The sequence below is a fragment of the Eucalyptus grandis genome, chromosome 8, assembly GCF_016545825.1.
Source record: "Eucalyptus grandis isolate ANBG69807.140 chromosome 8, ASM1654582v1, whole genome shotgun sequence".
Classification (NCBI taxonomy): domain Eukaryota; kingdom Viridiplantae; phylum Streptophyta; class Magnoliopsida; order Myrtales; family Myrtaceae; genus Eucalyptus; species Eucalyptus grandis.
In genome coordinates this window covers 26,476,757-26,487,388 of record NC_052619.1, presented here as the reverse complement: position 1 = coordinate 26,487,388, position 10,632 = coordinate 26,476,757, and the positions used below count along the sequence as shown (strand labels likewise).

At 38.5% G+C, this 10,632-nt stretch overlaps 1 long non-coding RNA gene across 1 annotated transcript; it reads left to right on the top strand.

Annotated features, from left to right (window-relative positions):
* The first annotated feature begins 3,349 nt into the window (after positions 1–3,349).
* On the top strand, positions 3,350–5,691 carry LOC104457175. The gene is made up of 2 exons (XR_005545685.1): positions 3,350–3,771; positions 5,368–5,691. It is a non-coding gene; the product is annotated as an uncharacterized LOC104457175 (long non-coding RNA).
* Positions 5,692–10,632: the final 4,941 nt, after the last annotated feature.

Here is a 10,632-nt window from a genome sequence, read left to right as displayed (position 1 = left end):
GACGTCTGGCCCTATGAGAGGAGGGGCCCAAGGGTAAGATCCGCCGGGATGAGAGAGTGGGAGATCGAGATCGAGAAAGCGAAGAATGAGGGCGAGAGTGGGGAGTTTCTCCGGTAGCCACCGCGCCCGTACGCCACCCGCCGATCCTCGCCGACGTCCTCAAACCAGCTCCAGTAAGCCAGCCCAGTTTTTGTCTTGTTTTAGGTACGTCGGGCCGGAGCTCGTGGCCGCCCCGCTCATGCGAACTGCGACCCCATCTCTCCCTCTTTTGGCTGCTGTGGTGTTGTTGTTTGCTCGGCGAAAGCTTCAGCCTTTGGTTTGAGTCCCGATGGAGCCAAAACCCGATGTTTCAGCAGCGTGCTCGTTCTACGGAATGCCCGAGATAGACCTAGTTCTTGCCTGTTTATTTTGGACGGTGTCGAGTTGTCCGGACACCATCTCGGTCGGTCGAGACGCCTCGGTGACGTTTGGCGCTTGTGGCGTCGGCCGTTTGGCCGTTTCGACGCCTCCCCGCCGCCCACTCTACCGTTTTCGCGCATGTCCGAGAGGGAGGGCCCCTCGGCTGGCGGTGTCGGGTCCGGCCGGGAAACGGGGACCCAGGCGGAAGCCGAGCCCTCGGCTTCGGCTGGCCGAGGCGACGGCGGAGTAAGCGTGCGGCCAAGCCGAGACGAGCGGCGTCGCCACGGCCATCCGCGTCGGCGTTGCATGGGAGCAGGGGAACGCGAGGGGCTACTAGTCGGGTCGGCCTGGGTTGGGTCGGGGTCGGTCCCGGGTCGCACGTCCAACTGGCTTGGGCTCATTATATTAGCTTTGGGTCGAGCTCGGTTTGTTGGAGTTGGGCTTAATTCTATAAGATTGAGCCCAGTTCGTTTTTTAAAAGCCTCTTAATGGGTGAGGCCTCCCAACTGAAGACCAGCGGCAGCCCACATTCGGACTGGGCTCAAAGGCCAAGCCCGAGTCCCAATTTCGAATAAAAAACTATGAAAACATATATTTTAAAAAAGATATCTAAAAAAGAAAAAAATTGAAAAGAATTTCGAAAAAAATTCTCAAATTAGGAATTTTTTTTTTTAAAAAAAAGGGTTTTGAGTATCTTTCTCTTTAAAATGCATGAAATATCCTTCAAAAAAAAAAAAAAAAATCAAACCCGAGGTTTAAATAAGGTTAGGTTTTGAAAGAGTATTAATTGATTAACTAATATAATCAAGTCCCCAATCCTAATTTTTTTGTTGCGCAGAAGTAAAATATTTCTCTTAATATTTTATTTGGTTTCTAATCGATCCAACACAAATTGATTAGTAGCGACTCATAAATGAAAATGACTTGCATGTTAAAAATTTAAACCATAAATCGTGAATTGATGAGCTTGGAAGAGCCAAATTAAATCTAGACTTAGTAGGTCATTAGCCTCTAGCTATAGGAGGGTCCAAAGAGGTCGCAAAAGTTTATTTTACGTGGCATAATCCTTAGTTTTAGTTCAAATATTTTGAACCTGTTAACTTTTGATTTTTTTCATGATTCATGCGTCCAAATATACTTGAACATGAGATAATTGTATGTTCATGTTATAATTGGATCTTTAAGAGTCATATGAGGGACATACGTTGGCCATGCTTCGGAAAAATTGATATCAAGAGGTCAAAAACTTGTTGAATAGAAAAGACTAATTTAAATATAAATTTCAATGCCATAACAAATATGGAAGAAATTCGTAAATAGCATCAGCTAAATAAAAAATTACATTCAGAGGAATTCATTTATAAATTCCTATAAATCAACTTTTTTGCAGAGCATCTATCTATCTATCTAATGGTGAAAATTATCCAATTATCTGATTTGAAACGTCTCCAACGAAATAGAAAATATCAAACCAATTATCTGCTACACATGGACGTCATGGATTGCTTTAATATATAAAAAGTCTTTAACTCTTGAATTTTTGGAACACAATTTTTTGGTTTTTAAGATTCAGGAGCATGCTTTTGATTGAATATGTATTAGGTTTTGTCATTTTGTGTTGTATCTTATGCGTTTTGACTAATGTTTCTCTATGTCTATAATTTGTGCTTGCCTGAGATGGGTTGTACCTATTTTGTCTCCTCCATCCACCAATCGTAATATTTTGACTAAATCGAAGACGTGGTTAAAGGACTTTGATCTGCATATAGTTCGTGCGCCATATGCTTCTATTTTCAGAATGCACAAGTTATTATAATAGATTAGCTACAGTGTCGGTCTAGGATTGTACGAATAAACTACTATTGTATAATATCTTATTTGGAAAAAATCACGGATTATGATATTCTGTCTATCTATATTTCTAATTAATTACATACTGAATTTTTTGCTTTCTATAATTTTACCAAACACAAGAAGATTTCGTGACAACATTACAAGTGTAAAACGATGACACACTATTTGATGATGAAGAATGTGAAACAGAAGCTACTGGTGATGAAACAAAATAAAATAAAATCGACGAAGCAAATGTGATTAAAACCGAGGGAATGAGAGTTATTTTATCCTGTGGAGGATCTATTAGAGAACGATAAAAAGTGCATAAACAAGTGGGATTGGGTGTCTCTAGGAGGAGCTAGAAAAACGCAGATGATGATAAGTTAAAATACTTAACTCTTGCATGTTCTCTTCATGGAAAGTCTATGTATCTACAGCTAGTATAAGGATCAACAAACTTTAACTTGTCTGTTGTTGAGGCAAGAGGGAATGAAAATCTTACCTTTGGTGAGAAGGCAAAGAAAGTCAAGACTTGGAACTGAAGATGGCGAAGCCAATCATAACTGTTTGTTAGGATGCAAAATAGAAATGACCTTTTTTCTATGTGATGGAGCTGGATGATAGTCCCAGGTTAAAGAATGTTTCCTTGGCAAGTGAAAGAACTTGGGCATTATATGAAAGTTTTGAGAAGTAGTAACCTTTGATACTATATATTTGACCAATCAATATGAGATGCCTTTTGCCCCTTTCATGGGTGTGAATAAGGATACTAACACATTCGTTTGGTTGTTCAAATCCTCGTCTCTTTTGGATGGGAGGACGAGCACCATTCGCTACTATCACAGACTAGGACAAGGCAATGCAAAATGCAGTTGAGCATCGGTTCCCTGATCCTAAGCATCAATGGTGCTTATGGCATATCATGAAAAAAGTTCCTAAAAAATTAGGTCGATATTCTGCATCTCAACTTATCACTCGACATAAAGGGCGTCCCACATCGAAATGGAAGGAATAAAAAATAGGTCATATTGATAGAGTAAAGAAGCAAAAGACTAAGGGTGCGTTTGGATGGGCATTTAGAAAGCCCATCCAAGCCCCAAAGCCCTTTCGGGTGCGTTTGGATGGGCATTTAGAAAGTCCATCCAAGCCCCAAAGCCCTTTCACCCTAAATAGGGGTGTTTGGCAACCATTCCCAAGGGGCTTTCAAGTGAAAGTTTACCCTTGGGAATGCTGAAAGCTCAAGGCTGGGGGAGACCAGCCTTGAGCTTTCAGCATTTTTCGGAATGCTGAAGGCCTCTTTAATGAAAATGGTAAGTTGCCTATTTTGCCCTCAAAACTTTATGGAAAAACCACTTTTGCCCATTTTAAAAACCAAGAAAACCTTAGTTCTCGTTTTTCTTCCCACCCTTCCATCACTCTCTCCCTCGACCGCTTCTACGCTCTTCGCTCGGTGGGACTCCCTCACCTGATGCCACCGCCGCTCCACTCGATTCCTGCCGCATTGGTCGAGGCCTTCGCCGCCTCTCCCTCTCGAAGGTATGGTCGTTGTCGTCGTCGATATCATCGACCACTTGGTCGTTCTGTGCAATGGCGTCCTGAGTGTGCCGCACCGCGCCTTGTCATTCGGGATTAGGTCTTCGTGTGCCGTTTCGAGTTCGCTCGTTGCGGGAGCACTTGCGTCCTTGATGTTCTTTTCTTTTTTGTATTTGAGGGAAATGGCGGTGGTGGGTGGTGTTTGATTTTTGCTTTGTGGGTGGCTGAATGCTTCCGATTCGTTTGCCTTTTTTTGCTGTGGGGTGCTTTCGAGATGATGCTGCTGCTCCGAGAAACAGTGGGGGAACTCTAGGTGCTAATGTGACTTGTCTTAGTTAAAGTGGGATGGGTTCTGTTTTAGCTGAGAATTGGAGGAAAGGGGAAGAGACGGATATTCCTGGTTCTTCGTTCCCTTCTGGCTTCTGGCTGTGTCTTGTTACGGTAGGTGAATTGGTATTGAGACGACGCCGGTGCGTGCCGATACGGTTTTGCTGGATGGAGAGGATGAAGAGAGTAACTGGAAAACGGTGAAGTTGTGGATCATTCACCGTAATTGTAAAATTCCTTTTCTTTCATTTAAGTTAGCCTCTGGATGTTCCTTGTCATTTATTACAGTCATCCTACATAGGAAGGAGGCAGGATTATGGAGGCAGGATTATAGCATAATCCTACTCTTAATAATGGACAATGTTGGGTCAAGCCGGGCACGTAGGTTGTTTTGTAGAATTGTGCTAGGAAAGGTTACCTTTTGTTGCTATAGCTGTTGAAATTTTACTTGTATTTGGATAAGTTGCCTTCATGTCTTGGATGCTTAAAGTCATTGGTTTGACCCATGTAGAAAAAAATATTGTAAATGTGCTCACTGTTCATTACACCATTGTTATCTAATTTCTCCTCTTCTGCAACTCTTCTGCAACTCTTTAGCTATAGAGTTTGAGGATTTCTGAAATACTTAGCAACTTAAGTATCTTGTCATCAAGTACTTATATCACGTGCAATTTTGATCTGATGTGCCAGTTAAAGACTGTCAATTAAACACATAATCAATGTTCTGTAGATTGCGAAAAAAGTATTTTCCAAAGTTTTTCGTTTGCAGAAGTTGGGTAAGCATGGGATTTAAAAATTTACTTTTCTGTCTTAGAGTAGAAGTTGGGCCCTTAGGATTTACTTGTGAATATCGAGGTTAGAATGAAACACTCTTCTGGTCTTTAGCTTGTATGCCAAGCAAGAAAGCAACATATTTATTAAATTATTTATTTATTATTATTACTATTATTATTTTAAATTTTTAACAAAAGCAAGGCGCTTTGTAACATTCTAGTAGTCGAACTATTGATCTGCAATTCAGGCCCCTGATCCGCTTAAAGTCTTGCTAAATGTGGAGTGTTTCTAGCCTACATTCTTTAGGAACCAAAAATGCATGGTTGAAATTAATTTCTGCACATTTTACCTTATAGATGTAAAATGATGACTTAAAACAGGCAAATAGAAACATTATGGATATCTGATTGAACAGATAATAATATCTTGGTACTTAACGTGCTTTCTCAATGCAGCTAAAGCTCAATATATTTCATTGCTTGTTTGTTACTTCTCCAGGACAAACTAGAAGATTGGCTACAAAAGGCAAAAAAGCTTCTTCAATACGAGTTGAAGAACAAAGCTAAAAACTTTGATTTCACTAGCTATATGTTATAGTGTTATAGTATTCTCTCTCTCTCTCTCACAATTTTGTGTTTCTTCTAAGGCCCTTGACTATTGTTGGAATGAACCAATTTTCCTAGGGAATATTCTGTTCATGCGCTATTAATTGTGCTAATTGTTGAAAAAGTGACGATTACCTTCAGTTGTTACTTTTAACTTCTCTCAGATGTAGCCCCCTCCCCCTGCGATTCAACTGGGTTGGAGTTATTATTCTGATGACTGATGGAATCATGTGTTGGTTGTTTTTTTCTGGCTTCAGTTTCACTTGATATCTCTAGAAAAGAGACAGCATATCTCGTGATGATTCCAGCAATTGCTTAAAACGTGACCATAAATGTTGTATCACTATACGAATTGTTCTTCACATCTTGCAATAAGAAGAGTAGATTTGGATCCCAATTTATATACAACGGATCCTGATAATGTAAATGGGGAGGGTAATGTTTCAAATGATGATGTAACATTTGATATGGCACGTTTACGTGATCAAATAGCTATAAATTTATGAAGGAATTAAGGATATTTGTAATTTTTAAGGATAATGAACTTATTTCCTCAAAGCATATGTTATCATGTTTTTATTGTATTGAACGTATTTTTATTCTAATTGAGAAAGAGAGTACGTAAATTTTTTCCATTTGATATTTTTTTAGCAAAAAAGTGAATTTTAATTTTAATAAAATTATTTACACAACATCTTTAAAATTGTTGTCAAATATAAATTAAAAAAGTTGCAAACATTATTTTTTTAATTTTAAGCAAATAAAAATTAAAATATTTAGATTAATCACCAAATGGGCTTTACAAATGTATTTTTACCAAACAACATTTCTCTCAAAGTTGCTTTTCAAAGCAGAATTTACCAAACAGTCTTTGCATTCCCTCAAAAGCCCTTTAGGCTAAACTACTTTGCATTTTCCTAATGGGCTTTCCAAATGCCGAACCAAACGCACCCTAAGCCTTGACAGAGTAAGCGAAAAAAAGCAAGAAAAGCAAAGATGTAGTTTGGAAAATGGTAACTGTAAATTTATTGATATCCTTATTCTCTATTTCATATCATAAAATGGACTTCTTATTTGGTGGTACTCTCATGTTTTCGGGAGTAAATGGAGCCAAAAAGGAAATAAAATGGAGTCTCGACGCTTACAGTTTTTTTTTTTTCATTATAAAAATTATTTTCATTCTTAAAATGGTTTTTGCATGACTCACTAGTGGGTAACTCAAGTGCACTATCGGCCGGCTTACATGATCTACCAAAAGCTTCTTCTTTTCAAGCAGAAACTATTTAAATGTGGGGAGGGTCCTTTCGTCCATAAATTAATCTTCCATTTGAGAATATTCTATACAACATTTGTGCTTTGTAAATAACGGTCAAAGTATGTTTATCTAGGACAACTCGTACCTATGTGAGGATTGGCCTTGATCAATGCCGCAATACTCAAAATGAGCTAATCATACTTATCTTCGTTCAATTTAAGAAATTCTCATATATGATTGTCACATTCGCTTACATAGATTTCTGATCTTAGACATTTCATAAGATTCTTTGAATTATCATTTTTCTACATTTTAATCTTGTGCATTTATGAAGTCGTTTGAAATTTCAAAAAATGGTTTCATGATTTTTTATTTTTTTATTTAACAGGACTAAACCATGGGACAACATCAACCTTATTATACTTTTAATCTTTTGAGGATCGCAACACAACTTTTTAAAATTAAAAATTATTAATCAATACACTCAACTAATAAGCATTCATTTTGCATAATGATTTGTGTATTTAGCTATTTTCCACAGGAAAAAAGGAGTGATGTTGAAGGTAAAGGAATTTCTTATGGGTGAAGAGAGAGAGATTCTTAATTTTTGTTCGTGATCAACGGTTGAGACCTGCAAAATCCTAAACTTTTATTGTACAAGAATTTTGTAGACTGTTTTCTAGAGAAGCCCTTTGTATGTATATGGTTCTTAGAATCATCACCCATTTCTTTGTAGAGAGAGTGAACTTCCTGGATTCATGTCCTCTTTGACTACCATTTACTCAACAAAGCTACCCACCATCTATGATGTGTAGGTCATCTATCCAATCAATTCTAGCACGCAAGAATCTGTCCATCTGTGCACCCACAATTGATGCACTATAAACATGGGATCAGCTGACATTCAATTGAGGCCATCCATCTCAAACTTAGTTTCTCATTTCTAATTTCTCATTCATAAGAAAACAAAGTCATGTCCACATCATTCTTTCTTGAAGTATACAGAAAGGAAACATAATTACAACTCCGACAGCGTTACCTTCTCAAATGGCACATAACAAGAATTTCACATATTTTCAAATACAAGCACAAAATCTCCCCCCTTGATTTGCTGTCTCTCGTGATATGTTAGGCTCGATTATAGTCTTCTGCTAAGCACTGTTTTCAAGAGTTGACTTCAACGATTCAACCATGGAACTTCTAAACCTGTGAAGACCACAAGTCGTTACTAAAGCAACGTAAAAACGAACAACATACTATATTTAAGGAAAAAAATAGATATCAATGCATATCTCCCAACAAGATAAGATTATGATAGACTCTGCCTCCCAAGCACAATAAGAACAATTCTCATCGAGGACTAGTCTACAAGACGCGATTACGTTACACCAGTTTAATTCCAATGTTACACCGAGGGACAGCTGCATTCCTTCCAAAATTTTTTACAGTAGATTGAAGGTAACTTTGCTTTTGTTCCTGCTACGTATTTTAAAAAACAAATAAGAGCACTATTTTCACAAAACTAGTAGTCAAAACATTTAAGTCCTCGAATTAAAAACAATTGATTTGGTTTTTCTCGAGTGGTTTAAAGCTGCGTTCAGTTGCAAAAAACACTAGGTGGACGTCACCCAATGGGGTTTCTTCAGACGAAAGTGAGAAGGGACAAGCACTGGCGGCAGGAGATGATATTTTTCACGTAGTTGTCAATGGCTTTCGAAGCGTTAAACGCTCACTCCACGGCTAAGCCATTATTCATCTTCGCAGATAATTTTCTTCCATTCTTAGGTCGTGGAATTTGGGACTGAACAAAGCAGTCCAAGGGGACTCTATCAACCTCGCTCTCTGCCTCACCAATCATCATTTCCACTGAGGCACCGCATTACCCCTTTGTAATTGTGCTACGGCCTAGCTCGAGTACCCCAGCAGCACAGGATAGTCGTGACACACTAGAGATCAATCGAGCTTCTTTGAAGTCATCGGAAAAAAGAACAAAGAAGGAAATCCAGAGGATGGAGAGTAGAAGATGAAAGAAGATGAGCAATCGTGAAGAAGACGAGAGAATTGTGGAAAAGTTGTGTATTTTCATTGTATATTCTGTTGTACAAACTTCTGTAAATATAATACAGAAATGATACAGCAATGGAAAAAATATATTTTGTGAAATCAATTGAAGTCAGAATCTAATCTCAATCTAAATTCCTAACTAATTTATGCACAATCATAATCGAGCATGATTCCGAGCGTATCTCTAGGATCCGATCCGATGCATATGTTCCAACACTCCCCTTCAAGCTGGTGGCTAGTAGATATCCTAGACGCCTAGCTTGCTTAACAGATATGCATGTTGTCGTTGACATAAAGGCTTGGTAAAAATATCAGCATGTTGCTTTGCCGTTCCAATTCCTCTTGTCTCGATTATCCCTTCTTGAATTTTTTCTCGAGTGAAATGACAGTCCACTTCTATATGCTTCGTTCTTTCATGCACTATGGGATTCGCTACAAGTTTGAGTGCTGCATCGTTGTCACAAAACAACCTTGTCGGACCCTTCAAATTTATCCCAAGATCCCAAAGTAATCCCCGTATCCATACAATCTCACAGGTAGTCTTTGCCATGGCTCAATATTCTGCTTCAGCTGAAGATAATAATATAGTTGCCTACTTCTTGGTCTTCCATGAATGAAGAGATTCTCCAAGCTTAATACAAAAGCCTGTAATGGATCTTCGGCTCATAGGACAGGTTGCATAATTTGCATCACAGTATGCCGACATTTCTATATTGCATTTTTTGGATAAGAGAATCCCTAGTCTTGGACATTTTTTCAAGTATTTCACGACCTTTAAAGCAGCATTCATGTGGGACAATTTTGGACTGTGCACAAATTGACTGAGAGTCTATACTGTATATGATATATCAGGTTTGGTCATAGTTAAATATATGAGTTTTCCAACGAGCTTCTGATAACTTGAAGGATCATTGAGAATGGGATCATGATTCTCATATATGCCAGCATCATAATCCTTGGTGGTCAATTTTATGTTTTGCTCAATTGGAATAACTAATGGTTTGCATCTCGATAAACTTGCCTCTGATATGATTTCCAGCACAAACTTCCGTTGACTAAGAGAAATCCCTTGATTAGATTGAGCAATCTCAATTCCAATGAAGTATTTTGGTGCTCCCAAGTCTTTAATGTGGAAAGTAAAATGCATATCCTTCTTGAATCTTTCTATTACACTTCTATCATTGCCCATGATAAGAATATCGTCAACATATATCATCAAGTAAATAGATGACATACCTTGAGTCCATGTGAATAAGGCGTAATCATATCTGGATTGTTTGAAGCCTGCAGACATGAGAGCATCAGCAAATTTGGCGTACCATTACCTAGAAGCTTGCTTAAGGCCATAGAGGAATTTGCGGAGACGACATAATTTATTCTCCCCCTGTCTCCATAAACCCTGAGGAATATCCATATAGATTTCCTCATCTAAATCTCCATGTAAAAAAGTGTTATGTACATCCATTTGATGTAACGGCCAATCATTAATAGCAGCAACAAATAGAAAGGATCTTACAGTTACATCCTTGGTGACGGGAGAAAAAGTTTCATGATAATCAAAACCTTCTCGTTGAGTAAATCCTTTTGCCACCAACCGAGCTTTGTAACGTTCAACGGAGCCATCAGCTTAGCATTTAATCTTATAAACCCATTTGCATCCAATAGGTTTCCTATTCAGAGGTAGATTGACCAAATCCCAGGTCTAATTGGCAGTTAATGCCTGAAATTCAGCTCCCATAGCTTCTTGCCATCCTGGATCACCAGTTGCCTCTTCATAGCTAGATGGTTATGTGTCCTCCGATATTCGACTAACACAACATCTATGTTCCGGTGAAAGTC